Source organism: Hippichthys cyanospilos, chromosome 18, assembly GCF_059441005.1.
Source record: "Hippichthys cyanospilos isolate Australia breed blue-spotted pipefish chromosome 18, RoL_Hcya_1.0, whole genome shotgun sequence".
In the NCBI taxonomy this organism is placed as follows: domain Eukaryota; kingdom Metazoa; phylum Chordata; class Actinopteri; order Syngnathiformes; family Syngnathidae; genus Hippichthys; species Hippichthys cyanospilos.
Window position 1 is genome coordinate 10,974,346 of NC_142386.1, and position 19,601 is coordinate 10,993,946.

At 38.4% G+C, this 19,601-nt stretch overlaps 1 protein-coding gene across 1 annotated transcript in view; it reads left to right on the plus strand.

Annotated features, from left to right (window-relative positions):
- The window catches only part of LOC148408923 (uncharacterized), a 75,382-nt gene that overhangs the window by 16,403 nt on the left and 39,378 nt on the right, over positions 1 to 19,601 (plus strand). The gene's annotated exons all lie outside the window — the stretch shown is intronic.

A 19,601-nucleotide genomic window follows, 5' to 3' on the forward strand; every position in this document is an offset into this window, starting at 1 on the left:
AAGAAGAACATGAGGGGAAAAATTACTTCCTAACATATTCACCACAGTGGTATGAAGATAAATGATATCACTAGTTGTGAATAGTTTACTTCCATTTTTAGAAAAGCCTAATAATAGAGTCAATACATTTCTTAATAGAAAATGTCATTTTTAGTGTCTGCCGCAGACCACATAAAAATGAGCGGTGGGCCACAAATGGCCCTGGGGCAATAGATAGGACACCCCTGTTTTATGGCATCAAACGATCCTGTGTATTCACATGTTGCAAACGAGTCACCGTTCATTCAAACTGAGGACATTTTCTAGAACCACTTGCTTAGGGCGAAAATTTACTGTATAAAGAGATCATTATGGTAAGTCAGTCTGTCAATTTTATTTAAGTAGCGTTTAGTCATAGTCACTCGCTTATATTGAAAAAAAATGTAGTGAATGTTCTCAATTTTATTTGGTCAAGGGGTCGCACAAAACATAATAATCTGAATCCAGAATTTTCGGGTTTTGTATGTTTTTCTTTCACTGTACACAGAACAACAATCTGCCGAAAAAGCTAAGGTCAAAATATTTTTTTGTTTTTTTCTGAAAACCCCTGTTTTGGGAAAACTGCAAAACTTCCACATTTTGTATTTCATGCTTCAAAATACTGGTTTTCATGGAATTTTATAGAAAAATTTGTGAAACATAAACCAACACAACTTTACTGTCTTTGATATTGCTTCTTATTTTTATTTTTTTCATCCCTTTTTCGCTCTCCTGTCAAATTTAAGTTTTTCCCAAGCGGTCCCCTCTCATTGGTCCGGCTCTGGCAAAACGGTCCGCATGTCTGTGGATTAAGTTTTGCGTAAATGACAAATACAAATTGCACTGGCCAAAGTATTTGCCATTCCTCCCAAAATACCCTCCTTAAGGTCTCTATTTCCATTCCTCAGCGCCCAAAAAGTTCAAATTGTAGATGAAGTGTATGAAAATAATGAATTAGTAGACAATGCACATGATTGCCAATGTGGTTTCATTTTACTAGCTACTTGTAGTGTCCTGGTAAATCTATCTCCAAGGAAAGCTTGAAAAAAAACAAACAAAAAAACAGTGCTTTGCCATCTATGTTTAATGTATTGGACTTTGGAACTACATTTGTAGTGGTATCTTCAGGCGTATTTTATTCAACTATTTAGTTTATTTATTTGTTTTTTTTTCTGGCTTGTCTGCCAGAAACTTGTCACTGATGGTGATATGCATTTGTGTAAAACTTAAAGGCAAATGAGTCACTTACTCACAATTTAGCATTTGCGCCAATGTTGTACCATGTTCCACCTAGTTTGCTCTTAGTTTGAAAATCTGTACTGTTATTAACACGGCATTAAATTAGATCTTCCAATATTAGCAGAAACCCTGTTCAAATCTCACATACCCTCTTAAATGCTTTCATGTACACCCATTACTACACCATTTGAAAACCACTATTATATTCCACTGCATATCATAGCATTTGAGTCTGCTGGGAAGTAGGCCAAATGATGCTTGAGGCTACTGGGGTCCTCAGAACATTCAAAGCAATTGTAAACAAACCAAAAAAAAAAAAACCCTCTAAAATAATCAAGTGTTTGCGGCCTGCGAAAAAATAATCGGACCATCATTACTGAATGGTAATACAATTACCGGTAGTTAGCCTCATTCATTTTTCTTCAGTTCTCTGAACTAGTTATGTTCGACTGACTGGTGACCAATCTGAGGTGTAAACAATTTAATATTTGAAAGTACTTTGAGGCAATGTCATGATATCTTTACCACATCGTTATTTTTGTTCCGGTTAGCTTTTGTAGTAAATTGACAATATTTTGAGTGGAAGTTTTAACGTTTTTTTTTTTTTTTTTTTTAAAGCTGCTTCTGTGTATTTGAGCATATTTTCTCCCTTGTTTGTTACGCGTGAGTCGGATAAATGTGACGTGGCTGTTCAGACTGGTCGCATGACCAAAGATTGGATTTGAATCCGTTTCAGGACCACGTACCTAAGTGACCTGGGTCTTCTTTGAAAAACTCAAACCTGTGTCCCTCAAACTTAAAAGATCACATACAGGTTGCATAGGTGCAAAAAAATCAAAATAAGGTCACTTCAAACTGTTGTCTGAACGTAGCCTAAGCGGCCAGATGCTGAACTGGCAGCCATATTGTGACCTGTGCCGGACTGTTGAGACATATTGAGGCCAAGAGACATCATCTGTCAAACCGGGAGACACATCCAGACCATACCTCTCGCTTTCTTGTTCATTATAGGTTAAGCAGGCTCAAATTTGTCAAACGAGTGCTAAACCTGGGTTGGAATGAAATTAAGATTTCTGTTATGGGGAGAGGTCTTTGAACTATACACGTGTGTCCGGGTCAAATTGACCCAGCATGGTAGGACTGTTCACACTTTTTTTTCACAGTTTTTTTTACACACTCTTTTGGGTCATATTGACCCAGAAACATTTTTGTATGTGTGTATATTTGCTGCTTGAAAATGAACATTAATCACTAGTTAAAACAAAAAATATTGGATTTTGATTATACACATTTCTGACACATTTGTTTGACTAAATACACCCCAGGTACATTATTGATATCCCTTGCAAACACACATAAAGAGGAGTGTTTAAGTCTTTTTGCTTCATGCTTTCATGTTGTCAGTATTGTTGTCAGCACTTCATGTCTTTTCCTTGCAAACGTTGCTGGAACAAGGCCACTCTGCATGACAAGATTCATCATAGTCCCCAAAATGTCCGCCAATGACAAATTATGTTGTGATACGGTGCTACTTCCTACAGGGGGAGGGGAGCTTTGCTCTAGAAGACAATAAAAGTGCTTGATGGTGTTGGCAGGAATAAACAAGGGAGAACCCTTGAATCTCTTTTTTTTTCTGTGAGTGAGTCAATGTTGGCAAGCGCAGTCCGCAGCCTTGTTGAGCCGACTTTTGGCTGGCTTGGGGGATTACTTTTTATGTCCTCTCCTAAATGCTTGCTTGATGATATCCATGAGTTTGAGTGGCTGGGTTCCATTCTATGACACAACAGTGTTGAAATATGCTAGTTTTGTATTTCTGGCTTTCTTTTTCTCTCATTGGTCGTCAGAGGCCTTTGAATTTTGAATATGAGAACGGTCTCGTGTCGCCTGTTGCAAGAGTCCTCCCAAATTTTTGGTGACAGCTGTTTCCTGGGTCTAGTTATGGGATGTTCGCTAGCCAAGTCATGGTACGTTACCTGAGCCACTGTGATGTCATTTAGAGTCAACAGCAAGTGGCAAAATGGCCGCCCCCCTGACGTGAAATGGATTTCACTACTTCATTCATTTTACACAAGTGCTGTTTTAGTCAGGAAGGTTGCCCTTCGCTGCATCTCCCCTCGCCTGCAAACATCCATGCCGGTTTTTTCAAGCACACATCCAAGGGCTGAAGGAGATAAGTCAAGCCGTATTTTCCTTTTCAAAATGTGTCAAAGTCCGCCCCAAAAAATTATGTATCCACCCTCGTTGTTGACAACAAAGAGGTAATTAGGCTACACTTGACAAAAGTGCTTTTTTTGCGATGTCCTGTGCAAACGCTCTAAAATGGATGCATAATATATCGAATTAGAGGTATGTATAAAATCATTTAAGCCTTGTAAATGACATGACAATATTTATTTCACATTCAAATCAATGTTATTCAAACAAAGATATGTAGAAAAAAAATGGTCTGTTTTGAGTAATGCGGTGATAGGTCGACCACCCTAATATAGGGGTTGAAAATGAGGAAAGAAAACATTCGACTTGTACACTGAGACATACTGTAAGCACGAACGTAAACAATTACTTTAATACTTAGGTTACTGAAGGTAATAGATTACTTAGGCCATCAAGTACTAAAGTAACATTATGTACATAAGTGATGAGGTAACTTATTACTTTTGTACACTAGTGCCAAATAATTTTTTTATTTTCAGCACTTTAGTATCTAATCTTTTAGTAAATTACCTTATTAATTTAATTACTTAGTACAGTACTTGATTAGTAGAGTTGTCCTCTCCCAACTAAAAGGCTGAAGGGCCAATCCCCCGACCATTGTAACCATGTCAAAGTGCCCATGAGCAAGACACCAAACCCTCTCTTGGATCACAGTTCAACAGCACTAGACTTGTCAATCCACTCACTGTTATCTAACCTTTTTTTTTTGCTTTGTGGTGCTTGGGTAGTACGATTTGTATCTCCTTCGCCTGCAACTTGAGTTGACATGCGACCATTCTGATGTTGCTTTGTCATACAAATAATAAAATGTTTCACGTAGCCACTGTAATGTACTCACAGAGTCACTTCTGTTAGGAGCATTACATTAGTATTTCTAGTGACATTGGAAATAGCCTACTGTGTGAGGGCTCATTGAACCCATCTCCAGTCAAATATGTGTATAAAAGTGTATAAAGTGTATAAAACTCGCTTTCTTTTTCTTCTCCAAATAGCTATTGATCATTAAAAGTGAGCATTTTTTTTTCTTTTTTTGCAAAATCTTGTTCATAAAAGTGAAAATCAGTCTGCACAACATATTTTGCTGTCCCACATTTAGGACAGAAGGCTCTAAAGTCTGACTGTCCCGGTTAAAAGAGGACATCTGGTCACCCTATAATTGTGGTAAATATTTTTATATTCGTCACCCTTTTAGATATACATGCTGATATCTGAATTTGTTTTCTCATTTAGTTTTGACATGTTGATTTATTCTTTTTAAAGGAAATATGACGTTATATGAAAGTGAAAGTTCTGAATGACTGTAGCTCCGCCTCTCACTGTGTCACTGCCAAACCCCCTTCACGATCTGACCGCCACAACGAAACAACAACAAAAATGCAAATGTTGTAGCAATCAGTAGGTAAAATCAGAGGTGAAGTGAATTAAGAAGCCAAAAACAGGCATTTTACTTAGATTGAACTGGAGAGCAGACAAAAAAAGGAGTGTCAAGCACCCATTCTGCCCGTCAAATCGGTCCCCTCCTGAAACAGTTCCCCCGTGGGTGGATTATGTACAACAGCAAAGATTGTCCGGCCATGTTTGGCTGGTGTTGAGAGCACACAATAAGCCAGGAGTTCTTGGAAATGAAGATAACTACCACTTTGGGGGTGAGAAATTAACATGGTTAAAAGCTCCAAAAAGTTGAATTTCCATGATATGGGCCCTTTAATGTAATCGTCCTCCATCCCCGTGAATCTCATTGGAATCACCTATCTATCATCCTCTGTGAACCAGGAAGTAGGGAAATAACACAGCACAAATGCATCATTCAGATATTTAGCCTTGGCTGAGGTATGGACTTAACTGAGTGACATTATAAAATTGCTAAAATAACAATTGTGATGCCCACATTTGCACAGCACTATATTCATGATGTAAGTTTTTCGATCCCAAGTCTGGTTGAGACCAACGCTGAGTCTCTAGGACATTTTGCCAGTTTGGTAGGTGTTAGTGACGAGGGCAATGACCAGAGAAGTTGGATTTAGCTTAGCTGGGAGAGGAAAGCAGTGCGTTAGTGCGAGCTGAATGCAGCATTGCCTGGAGGTGTGTGTGTGTGTGTGTGTGTGTGTGTGTGTGTGTGTGTGTGCATACGTGCGTGTGCATACGTGCGTGTTGATGGGTGTGGGGGCTGTTGGGGGGGTGCACCGAGCTTTACAATCCATTACGAGCGACCACAGGCAGCCAATGGACAGACGCTGAGTACGCAGCAAGCGTCCGTGTGTGTCGTCAGGCTGCTTCATGAAACATGGCTGCGGCTTTGTGGCTCATCAGCGCGTGCGCCTCCTCGACATGGCACATATTTATCACCTTTTCCATAAAATGCACTCAATGAGCCTTTTGTTTTAATTTTTTTCGTCTTACTACACCCACACACCAAGCAAATGGTGGGAAACAAAAATCCTACGTTATTTTCTTCCAGGCTACTTCTCCATGCTATCCTAATATACAACGAGGAAAAACCATTTTGAAAAGCAATGCCTTTTTTTTTTAAATTAAAAAAAAAATGTGCTTCTACTCTGAGTGAAAAATATAGGATAAGCCAACAAGATTAAAAGGCCTTTGAAAAGCAGACTTTTTTTTTTTTTTTTGCTTTTGATAGTCAGCCCTTACGCCAGATATAGAATATTTTACATAAATTCCAATTTTCATTTTGGTCGCACTCTTTTGTCCAATTCACCTTATGCAGGGTGTCCTCAGTTTACAACAGACAGGTTACTTTTTAGTTTTATGTTACCACCAATAAGGTGGTTTGTATACAATTATTTTCTGTAATTATGATAATTCAAGTTTAAAAATTGTCCCAAAATAACTCGTTTGCGCACCGGTATAAAAATTAGGATTTAAAGAGCTAAAGAGTTTTTTTTACAGTTGCCAATAATATGATGAAAGTTGAGTGGAACTTGATTTCAGGATGATTTCACAGATTTTTTTTTTTTTAATAAGAAAAAAAAATATATGTTTTTTTTGTTTTTTTGTTTCACTGTTTCTCTTTTACTGCGCTTGTAATATATTTAAGGATAACATTTCTATCAGTCAAATATTCATGCTTACAGTATGACCATACAGTGCTTATAAATGTTATGACACAGTATCGAAAAGCAACACATATATCATGTTGACTTGTTCATGTTGTGATATGAATAAAGTTCTCATTAGCACATAGTTGTTCCCGCTCATTATCGGACAAAACATTTTGCCTACTAAAAAACACTGCTTCATTTCACTGAAGCACCGTTCCTCAGCGCCAGTCCCGTGGTCCCGTCGGTATGAATATTTTAAAGCCATCGGAATAGCCCAAGCTAGTGAGGATAACCGTCAGGCGCATCCACCATCATCTTATTGTATTTTGGTGCTCCTCAACCCTCGCCGATATGTGACCAGGTCGCCTTGTAGGCCGAACTGTTCCGCAGGGTGCCCAGCAACAGCACCAGCGGCAAGTCCAAAATCCCCTGCGACTTGGCTAATCGGAAGACAAGAAACAAAAAAACCCACATGTGATATATATTGTTTTGCATTATAGATGAAAATGCTAATTTTCAACAGAGATGTCCATTTTGGGATTTCTACATAAACCACCACCATAAGGTCTTGACTTTCATTTCCCAGCAGCCAAAAGGTTATGATTCTAATCGAGGTATCTGAAAATTAGGGATCGGTGGATTATGCACACTGTTGGAAGATGAATGTACCAAAACGTTAAATGCATTTTTCAAAACTAGGAATCCGTAGTCTCAATTTGGCAACCTTCATTTTGCTGTAACTTTGTCTATTTTTGAGCTACCTCTCTGTAATAAGGGAATTAAGTGTAGACAAATCTGATAGATTGATAGATAGATAGACAGACAGACAGACTTTGTAGTTGTTGTTGTTTTTTTAATTGACTAAGAAATGCAAAAATTAAAATGCTATAATATTTAGTAAATTGTGTGCCACACACTGTCGGTAGAAAAAATAACCTATCCACCATAATGTAACTTTTCTCTTTCCAAATATATACTACGTTTATGACTTGATTACTGCCTATCTTTAAAAGTAAACAGGTGTTTATAGCCTATATTGCTTTAATACTTTAATACTTTCAATATGTTAATATAGAGAAATTCATCATTTACAGGCCATGTCTTTATATACACCAATGTTGAATGAGCTCAACATATGAATCTCATACAAATGACCCAAGATAATAGTTTTGGTAAATATATCACTGTGAGACCTGTTACTGCTCACAACCCAATTTACTTGTATATCGAGTGGGTTTTCCCCATTGAAATAAATGGAAATGTCCTTAATCTGTTCTAGCCTCCCCAAAAGCACCACAAAGTTACATGTGTGCAAAGTAACATGTTTATAGTATGAATGCCACATTATTTGAATAATGCAGACTGATTACTCTTTGTAAACCACCAAAATAGCAGCTTATAGTGTAAATACTGCATAAGAAAATAGGCCATGTTGTACATTGCTTGAATTGCATTATTCTACGCATTTTTTGTCAGCTTTTTTTTGTCCGAGACAGCCTTTAGCTTGGGCGCCATGCTGGAGCAAAACGATTCTTTCGCCGTGGTAATAAGAGAGCTTAAAGGTGGAACAGAGGAAGCGCGGCAGAGATGTGTGGTGATGGGAGCGTGGGGGTTGGGGGGGGTAGTGGGGCGTGAGGCTGCGTCAAAGCTCTGATTAGCGCCGACCACGCTCCGCTCTTATTGATTGGCACAGTGGAGACACTGGGCTGCCTTCCACCACACTCTAATGAGAAGCCCTGACCTCCACGAGTCAGCAAGGTCACCAAAGCCTACTGTAATTGCACTTTCCCTAATGGCGTCAGTCACGCACGCACTCCAACCCTAGTAATGACAATTAGCATAATGTCGGCGGACTCCGTGGGGGTCTTCCAATCATTCGTCGCATCTAGACGCTAGATGTTAGTCAACCGTCATCGTTTCAAAGGGTGTGGCCACAGAGTTACTGTACCGTCATGAATATAGCGTCATATTCGAGATAGGGGTCATTTACTCTTTCTTGGTCAAAAGTAATTGTCCAACATGATTAAAATGCTTAGCCTGGCAGGTTTGTCTGATGTCAACGAGAAATTTGATTTAATTGCTTGCTGTTCAAGAATCTTTGGAGTGAAACCCATAGGTGGGCATTTTTCGGTATGTACACCCTCTTTTTTTGGTTTACTTTGTAATCATCGTTCTGTCAGCCAAATATTAACGGCACTTCCATCATCACTTCCATGACCAAAGTCCACCCCCCCCCCCCCCAAAAAAAAAAAAAACCTTGCCTGAGAAAATAACAGTCAAACCTCCTTCATCCTAAAACAAAAGCCAAAGCTGAACCTTGCAGTCTTCCCTTCAATCTGTTAGTTAACAATCTCTCAATGTATGAGAAAAAACACTAAACCCACACCACAATGCGAGCCATTTTTAAGGTTGTTATGAAGTATGAGTAACTACTAAGGACTTTTTATTTTTATTATTTTTTTTTATCCACTGCATAAATGTCAAATAGACAAAAATGTAAATAGGCATGTATAATCTCTATGACCCCACAGCGGTCTATAAAAGCAATTAGGGTAAAACATAACCTAAATATGAGTCAGTCAATCAATTTGACCCATTTTTCTAGGTTTTTTTTTTTTTTCTGAACGCAATCACTTTTTTAAGATTGTCTTGCACAAACTGAACCCAAAAAGTTGGGTCAAGTCACTCTTTTTTTAACTGTGTTATTTTGAACTAAACCGATTTTTTTCTCCTTTTTAATAAAACGTATGACATATATTACTTGTTTATAAGTCTGGGATACTAGGTAAACTTTGTTAAAAAAAATTCCCATTTCCTTTCCCACCAATAATCACTACTGGGACTTTATATAACATTAACCGCGATTATTGTACAAAAAACGTGTCAGAAAGTGAAAATGATCACCAAACACCTCTAATATATATATTAATCAGTGTAATCTATAGTTACACACACATATAGCACATATTATCAAAATATTTGCGCAGTACTAGACGGTTTATTGTCAATGCAAGCTACCTTATTGACGGTAGGCCCAGCACTGGTTTGTCTATGGAAAAGTTGCTAAATTCCCCTAGAATCTGTCGATAGGGATCTGTTTGCAACCATTCCCATACTCACTGCTATTTTTTCAAAAGCGGAGGGACGCATTGTTCAAACAGGAGTGAAAAGCTCAACTAATACAGTCTTAGTCTTGAAAAAAAAAAAAACTGCAAAAATTATTTAAAATAATTTTGTTTCTCCTGTGCTCCCGCTAAAGCTAAATTAGTCACCCTGAAAATGTTTGTGTGTGGGGCCATGTGTGACTATGTCATGTGACTTCCTGGATGATTGAAATGGAGTCGGGCGTCACATGTAGTTATGGTGGATTAGTGGAAGTCAGGTGACGAAGGTTTGTCCGAAAATAAATAAGTCAGAATAAAATTAGCTCAATGTAAGAGTAACCAAAACTGCTCATGAAAAAAAAAAAAAAACATCGACATGTGCATGTCCACGTAAGTAACAAAGGAAATCCAGTTAAATACAGAAGCACATTTTACATTTCATGTTGCTTGTTTGTTTTTCTATTTACCATGACAATACCTGAATTGCAACATGTGGCAAATAACAAACTGTAGTACTTGTAATGGTATTGTGTAAACTGCGCAGAAAATCCAGCCCAAGAGAGCACATTCTGAATCAAACAAGTTTTGGCTGCAGTCATGAATGTGTTTTGGGCTTCCCTCCACACGCGAACTGTGTTTTGTATCCTTGAAAACGGCAGGGTGGAGCCTTTCCAAAACTCACTCTCTCTATGTGAAGGCCCACTGTAGATGGGAAATGAAATCATTTTATACATGGTAAAACACTGAATGAGCCAATGCAGAATAAAAACGTATTTAAAGGCTTTTCGAAGCGGTTAGCAAGTTTGATTCTTGATTCAGACCTTGCCGTTTGCAATTTTGGATTTACAACCCCTTCTCGGTGTTCTCAGTCTTCCTGCACATTCCAAAAACACAAGTAAAAAGCGTACAATCTGGAATATACAAAAGTACATTATTTTAACTACATGACGCAATTAGAAAACTTTTCTGCTTTTGTTATCTTGCATAGTGCACAGAGACGAAAATGAAAAATCACTGGGCAGTTTTGCTGCCAGCTAAATTCTTGCAAGATAATCCAGCCTGAATTTTTAACTCAGAAAAACAAACCAAATGACAAAAACTATTTTAAATTGGCTTAAATTTCTGCGGAAACCAGAAAATCTAATATATTTCACTTCTTCACAACAGAACATTTTTCTTTTCAAATTAAGAACAAATCAATTGGAACATGAGGCAACGTATTGCAAAATAGTGATTGCTTTGCAAAATGTAGTATTAAGTTGTATGCAAATGTCATCAGTGGCGCAATATTCCAGCAGACAAGTCATGAATAAAACAGATGTTACTCCAATGGCAAAAGGAAAGAGTGGTTAGCACGTCCACCTCACAGTTAGGAGTCTCGAGTTCATCTCCAGCTCACTCCAGCCTTCTTGCGTGGAGTTTGCATGTACTCCCATATCCTCCCATATTCCAAAAACATTAATGGTAGGTGTATTGGACACTCTAAATTGTCCTTAGGGGTGATCGGGTGCGCGAACGGTTCTTCGTTCCTGTGTGTCCCGCAATTGCCCCCGCCTACTGCTCAAACCAGCGACTCTGGTGAGGAAAAGTGGCAATAAAAAAAATGGCTGGATGTTTCACCATCTATCTTCTGCACCCTAAAAACAGTAGGTCAAAAATAACTCAATTATGGGTCTAAAAATGGACTAATTCAACATTTGACTCAATCTGACCAAAGCGGACAATTTTGTAAGTCAACCTCAAAAGTTATGTTGTTTTATCTAAAACAACCGCAAAGCTTATCTCAAACGGACCCAAATATTGTGCTCGTCCTTTTATGACCTAGAGAGTTGTTTTTAGCGCCGCTGATTTTAAGAATGTGGAGTTGCTGAATAAATAAGCCAAGAGAAACCACTACAAATGCAGTTTCAAATTGTAATAGTAAATCAGACATGGATGACAAAGCGCTCTTAGTGTTAGTTGGCTTAAAAAATATTTTTTTAGGGGGTACATCACTGAAAAATGCTGAGGAAAAACTGGAGTGGCGGTTAGCGCATTTGCCTTATATGATATGAGAGTATTTGTACTTCATTGCTATCCACCGCTGCACAATATATGCATAAATGGACTGTTAAAACAGTTCCTTTCAAACAAGCGCTGTACTATTTAATATGCATGCGTTCATTCTTGCTGAGCCGAGTCAGTTTGCAAGGGCGCCGTTCTAACGACACGTTAAGCCGAGAGCATCTTTGTACATTAAAGGCGGAATCAATGAGAGGGACGGATGCGCACAACGCCGTGAGCCACTGCGGCTCTTGTCATTTGCATGCTCACGCAGGTCACCTGATAGCATGGATGACTGACTTCGTCCTAGGTGAAGCAGTGCAGGCGCTGCAATAGCACCAGTTGGACCTTTTAGACTTTATCTAGCACCATCTACAGGAGGATTCTGTATTCACCTGTGGGGTTGGAGAGTGCTTCTCAACCTTTTTTCAATTATGTACCACCTGTGAATGTTGTATTTTTTCAGCCAAAGACCCTCAATCAGCGTAAAGCATCTCTTGATGAAAAAAGAAGTGCTGTGCCATCCCAGTCTTATATATTTAAATATGGAACAGCATTTTTTTTTCCGTGTCTCTAGTTGTATTTTATTTAGCATTTCCAGATGACAGATTGTCTAAGCTTATGTTTCATCTGCTGGAAAATTGTCAGTGATGACAATATGCAACATAACATAATGAAGGCACACAACGTTTGGCAAAGGAGTCACAATAACATAATTTAGCAGTAATTTGTTTCATGTTTCAATTAATTTGCTCTTAATTTGAAGGGAAATGTATGCTGTTGATATCACAGCATTAAAAGCATTACATTAAATTTACTGATTCCTGCGGAAACGCTTTTAATATCTCACGTACATGTACACACCATGAGTCAAACATAGGCACCGAGATGAGTGATAGTCACCCGATTCCCAATTCTAGGAGCCAAAAGCCAATAATGACAATTTGCATGTGTATAAACTTTACCAAAAAAAAAAAAAAAAAAACAACAAAAAACACATACAACATTTGTCCTATAACACAATTTAGCAACAAGTTGCTTCATGTTCCAATAAATTTGCTCTTAATTTTAAAACAAAATGTACTGTTGTCAAAGCATTAAAACAGCTTCAATTATATTTAAAATCTCATGTACCTGTGCCTTTACATACCCCCAAAAGTACCCATACTCCATGAGAGAACCATTAGATTGGGGGTACTTTTTAACCCCAGGAGCTACATTTTTACCCATTTGTTTGCTATTAGTGTCAGTGTTAAATTTGTGGCAAATTAGGATTGCTCAGCCTTTGCTCTGAGTGTTTCACTGATCACCATGCTACTCCATTAAACTATTGAACACAAGTGTCAACATCTAAGGACAAAAGTCAACATATCAGCAAAAAAAAAAAAAAAACTTCAAATGCATTCCCAGTGAGGTGCTTTAATTTATGCCCTTTGGCAGAAAACGTGCACTCTGCCCTTCTGATTTACCGCTGTGTCTCTAATTTCAGCAGGTCGGTGTATTTAAGTGAGAGCTCGGGTCATAAAAAACAGCGAGAAAGAAAAAAGTTTAAAAAAAAAAAGGATGGTCTGGGTAGGTGGTAGCTAAATCAGTGTGCGCACAAAGAAGCAGGCGTCTGAGAGGTATTGACCCTCAATTGATCGTTAGAAGCTGCGTGGCCGTATTGACCAGATAGAGGAGAGACCCGGGGAGGCAAGCTGGGAAAGGGAATGAAAAAAAAAAGGAGAAAAACAACCTTATACGCTGACCTTGTGGGCCATCGCTGTCCTCCAGCCCACACGGCTCTACCCCCACCTCACATGGCACATGGACCTATGCGTGTTTCTGCATGCGTGTGTGCGTGCGTGTGTGTGTGTGAAAGAGAGAGAGAGACCCCTGCAGAGAAGCACGCAGAAAGCGGGTTTTATCTCATCGAAGCCATTTCCTATCATGGTTTCATTGTAGCGCCAGTAAACACAGTAACGAACAGCCCAAGAGGGCCTTGGAGATTTTCTCTTCCACAAACATTTAAAGTAACTCATGCTCAACCTCTGAGCAAAGTCCAAACATCGAATCCCAGGTACTTAGTTGATGGTTTTTGCTTTGTTTTTATTTTAAAATATCAGTAAAAATGAGGGCCATAAAATTAGATCGCACAAAATTAGTTCAATGTGGCACGCTGCGCTTGTGCGGTGTAACTCGCAATTTTCATCATTTAAAGCACAGGTGTCCAAACTTTTTTTTTTTTTTTTTTTAATGGCCGGATACAGGCAAATAATAGAATACAAGGGCCGAATTCTTCAACTTTAATTTTGTAAAGGCACCAAAACAATACTAATTAGCTGATAAATACGAGGTTTCTGTTAATAAGCGAGATAAAGAAATGAGTGAAGCAATATTTTGGGGTGGCCAAACAGTTGCTTGAGGATCATTAACTCATTGTTTGCCATTGACGGCTCTAGACGTCAATATTGTATGTAAAAGATCCTAACTGGCCTGATAAGTAAATGTGTGAATGTGATCTCTCTCTGAATCAGACCTTGTCAAAAAGGAGGAAACTATTAAGCTTTTGAAATTGTATTAAATTTACTTACCCCCAGTGTACCCCCTGGTATTTATTCATATTTAGAACAGCTGTAGAATATATAAACTAAGTTATTAGTAATAGTGATAACTATTTTCTGACACTCTCTTACCCTTATCAACTGCCAATATTTGTCTTTTGGTTTTAAATAGCTTGGCGGGCCATATCAAATGGCATTTTCACCATATGATGCGGACCGGTGAAAAACGAACTGTGGACCACAAATGGCCCCAGAGCTCTAGTTTGGACACCCTTGGTCTAATAAAATATACTTTTCAGCAAAAGTCCTTAATGTAGGAGGAACAATAATTTTCTGATAAATATTCTGTTTGTAAAAATGAATTAAGCAGCAAAATCCATATTTTCAACCATTCCAGGCAGCCATTTTACCACTTGCCGGGGACTGAAAATGACATCATAATGCGTCACAATGTCATACGACCAATCCTACAAAATACATTTGTCGTGATTGGTCTTATCACTTTCAATCAAAATGTCTTTTTAGATGATAATCCTAAAGGATTTAAATGGCTGTCTTGTCTACCGTTCTGATACTATTACCATTTACTACACAAGCTTTATTTTGAGATGCCCATTTAGAATTAAGATGCAGCCACAGACGATTGCACCCCGACCCCAAGAGAGTGGGGGGGTCATTAAAGCGGAAACCATGGGTCACAAGGGAACTAGCATTTGAGCCCTGTCCCCAAGTAGCAAGTCGGTCCAAATAGAAGGATTGAAGCTCTCTGCCGCTTCCTGTCCGTCTTGCTCTCTCCCTCACAGTGAGGCAATTAATTTGGATGGAGCGTGCCAAGAGTGCAGAGATAAAGCAAGCGGGGATGCGCACATGCCACGGGCCAGTTTCCGATCTCTGCAGAACAAACACACAGACTTTGGGCATCGTGAGCAAACTCCATCTCATCATCTTCACCTTGACTCCTTCCAGGCCTCACTCAAACCCAAACTCCAAAACCTTCTTGTTGCCGGAGTAACCACAACACTGGATGGTTCAGTGTCAACGGAAGTATAATTTGTAATGGTATTGGTGATAGTATAATAATTTTTATAGACCTGAAAGGCCACCTAAAAAATTAATGGCGTTACAAGAATGACATCATTGGGCGGTATGCGTCCATTGTGATTTGATTTCATATTGTTAATAGCACTTGTCCTCATTACACTGCAAAAAACACAACTTGCATTTAGGGGGGCTAAAATGGTCATGTCATTTGCAGTATTTACTTGCTGCTGTAAAGTAATGGAATTACAATATAGTAATTTAATGACAGTAAGGTTAATTCAATTAAATTTGTTTTTGTTTTATCTGTTTAACTTTCGTTTTGACGAGCACTTATACCTATTGGAGGTCTTTGAAGGTTTTATGTGTGCATCCCTGTCAATTATTTGTACGGCAAAGATTGTTAAACCATGGCAAAAATACTTTATTAGTTTATTTTATGAATATTATATAAATGTTTTGGTTTATACTCTTTAAACAGTATACAAGTTCATATTGGCATTCAAAAAATTGATTTTTTTATTTATAATATATTCATGTATGTGTGTGTGTCACCTAACTTTTTTACAGTCTGGAAAATTGAGAATGAATCCAGGAACCAAAATGCATAATTTTACGCAAGAAACCTTATTACATATAAGCCAACTGCATTATTGAAAATTTAAAAATATGCTGTTTCTCCACTCTTTAGCAAAAACAGTCTCCACATATCTGTAGTAATTCTTACCAGATTCTGGAGTGTAACTACAGGAATTTAGTCCATTGATCCAAAAGAATATTTGTGGGGTCAAATGTCACTAATCTTCAATGAGATGGCCTGGCTCTAAATCTCTGGTTTCGATAAGATTCTTCCACTTCAAACCTCTGCTAGCATGCTGAGAACAAACGGGGAATTTCCCAAAAGGTGTTGCGATTTCATATCCGTCCACAATGGCTTGATATCATTAAGTATCTACATTTAAAACAAATAACCTGAAACAAGCCATGAAGTGATAACTAATTAGGTCAGTCTTTTTTCCATTGATCAAGGGTGCCCAGTTTTTTTTCTTCTTCTTCTCCCGTGATCTAGAGGAAGGAGATTTGTGACTGGTGACCTAATGACCTATGATAAACCTAGTAGTCTATGATGTATCAGCACCAATATAATAAATTATAGCTCTGCTTTTGCAGTAAACATAGTTTAGTGATATCACTGTTTAGTAAACATCATGCAGATGAAAATGCACACTGAGTCTAACTCAAGTCAGTTTACTCAGACTTGCAGTATTACTACTATTATTACTTCTTTGACCGAGGCAGGGAAGATGGCCCAGGTAAGATACACAAATTTACAGGGCAGTAACCAATAGGAATAGCTGTATTTTTTTTTTTTTTTATCTTGTTAGGTTAGACATGCAATGAGATAACATGGGAAAATGCACTGCCTGCCAAGCCACTGCATTATAGTTAAACAGCCAAATGTTGTGAGAAGGCCAGCCAATGCAAAATGAATGTTAGCCCAACAAGTAATGTATGACATTACCGACATTGGTGCACTTTTATTTTGAAGTTCCTCCCGGACCCATGGTCCCAACAACAATCGTATACTTGATAGTCTTTTGCTCCCAAAGTGAGCAGCACCCAATTTAAATAATGGCGTTCTAAAATCACATTCAAATGCCTATTCAGAGTGCTAAAAAACAACAAGATCAAGTGACAACTGATAACAACTCACAACTTTTTTTTTTTCTGATTGACATTCTTTTTTTTTCTCAACACTACCTCAGCGGTCAACCGCTCAACCGTGCTTGACACATTGAGCACCCGTCACATAGAGCATGTTTAATGCCCGGTATTTTTTCCAATCCTTTGATCTTGACATCAAGGCAAAGCATTGAAAAAGGTCACAAGGGAGCTGAAATTTCACCCAGATGGGAACCACTTAGATATCACACTACCAGCGTGGCTTACCTTGGCTAAGATACTGCAAGAATGATGTCACCCAAAAATGATCAAAACACCGCACAAATGTTTAAACAGTCAGGATTTTGCGTTGGAGAAGCAAGGACTGGGAAAAGGCGTGGTCGAGAATGAGTCACGTCCTAGTATACAAAGCACGCAGCATGCAAAGTGCAAACGGGAGTGGAGCTCAGGGCCAGGGAAGCCATCGATACCCGGGAAATTGATGTAATCGCCCAAGTTACAGAGACTGAGCAGAGATTGGCCACTGGCCTCCTCCTCCGTTCCCCTCCTTTTTTTCCTTCCACCGTATCATACCCGAACCTTTCTGACTCAGGTGCGCACATATCAACAGACCGTACAATAACAGTCAGCCATGTCAGTTTGAGATTCCAAAAGTGAGCACGCGTCCTTGAAAGTGTCTCGTGTCCACTGCGGCTTGACTGTAGCGTCGCAGGTGAAGACCGTGGCGTACCTGGCAGCGAGGCAGCGCCGTGAAAAACGTCGGCCCAATTATAGCGCAACACCTAGCCGTATGGTTTCCATGGCGGCGCGATGCCTTTTCCCGCGGGACGCGCCGCGAAGAAAACGAGCGTCTTATCAAGCATCACCCTGGTAATAACACTCCCTCAAGCCTTTGCCGCATGTGTCAGACCTTAACGAGAACCCTGGGTGAAATCTCTCTCCCGTCCAGCCGCGGCCATTGATTTGGGCTTAATCTCTTCCTGCGCGTGTGTATGTGTGTCTTTTTACTATTTTTATAACATGATTTGTAAGTTGGAGAAAAATAACAAGCAAAATCTTCCCTTCATCCAGACATACATTAATAATTCATTAATGTCGTTGAATTTCTAAAGATAATACTCAAGTATTATCTTCTTAGTATAGTATGTGGACTAAGAGATTGGCTCCTTTTGTTTTTGTGGTCAGGGCCAAAGCTGAAATTTTTTAAAGGGGTGTCAAGTGTGTCATGACATTTCAGTGAAGTGAGGCCTGTAGTAACATGTACAGTCAGATTTGAATGAAATAAAAGCATCATTTTATTTCAAACACTAAACGGTACTGTATTTTTCGGACTATAAACCAAGATTTTTTCCTTGTGATTTGAGCACTATGGTTTACAATCCAGTGCGAATGATCTAACTTTTTTTTTTTACTAGCCACCAGAGACAATCCATTAAGCAAATTTGTGTATATGTACAAGGTGCCAATTTATTGAATAACTATGAAACAGAACTGAAAAGATGTGAATCAAAGGCAGTGCTCAAAAAGTGTTTTAATTGTATATTATACAAAATATAGATCAGTGTCAAAATTGAGTAAGATCTTGTATAAAAGTTTGTGACATGTAAATTTGATATGATTGTATATGAATTATGTGCAGTGGGTTTATATGTTCACAAAAATAATCTATGAATGAAACAAAGGGAGACAGAAGAAGATGCTATTGAAGTATTTATTTTGAGTTTAAACTGCTATTTAACTTTGTAGTGTATTTATAGCTCCGTGTGGCTTATCACTGACAATTTTTTTTTAATTTTTGCTGCTGCAGCCTATATAACGGTGCGGCTTATGGTCCAGAAAATACGGTAATTATGCATTTAATTTCTTAATTAATTCTTAATTTCTTCATCTTCAAACCCCATATTTGTAAGATCAACGTGTAACCACATAACTCAAAACAGACCAATTTTTTTCCACATATCTGAGGCATTTTTTAGCATGTTTTGGGAATGTGGGAGGAGGCAGGAGATCCCAGAAAAGATACACGCGAGTTAGGAGAACATGCAACTCCACATAGGAAGGCCGGGGCAAGCTGGAATTGAACCCAGGACCTCTGAACTGTGGGGTAGATTTGCTAAGCAGTCTTCCACCGGTGCCGCCCCACTGTGGGCTATTTTTTTTCATCAAAATGTCTCAATTTTGATAATAACATCGAAACAATAAGAATAAGATCTAATGCTATGATAATGGACCCAAGAATGCTTAACAAAGCTTGAGTGTACCACTAATCTACTGTCTTTAAAGATATGAGTTGTACCTGAAAAATATCTAAAAAGTAGAGTCAATAAGCTGTAAATAGCTAAATAGGTAATCTATTTTACTGATGATGGAAAAATTTAGGAGGAGCAAGATGATCTCCATATAGTTCCTCCTATAGTTCATTGATTTTTATTTATTTATTTTTTATACTAAATCATTTATACTATTATTTTGTATTGTAGCTTCACATGTGATTATCATTTCTGTCAAGAGGTTCTCGGTTCCAATCTCAATCTCACATTTCAAAATCAAACACTAGTGTGAAAGTGAGCGTAAATGGAATTTGGGTTTGTGTTAGAGGGTGACCATAAAGTTTTGATTTTATATGTTTTACGTTTTATATGCTTTCCAGCGTCCTTTTG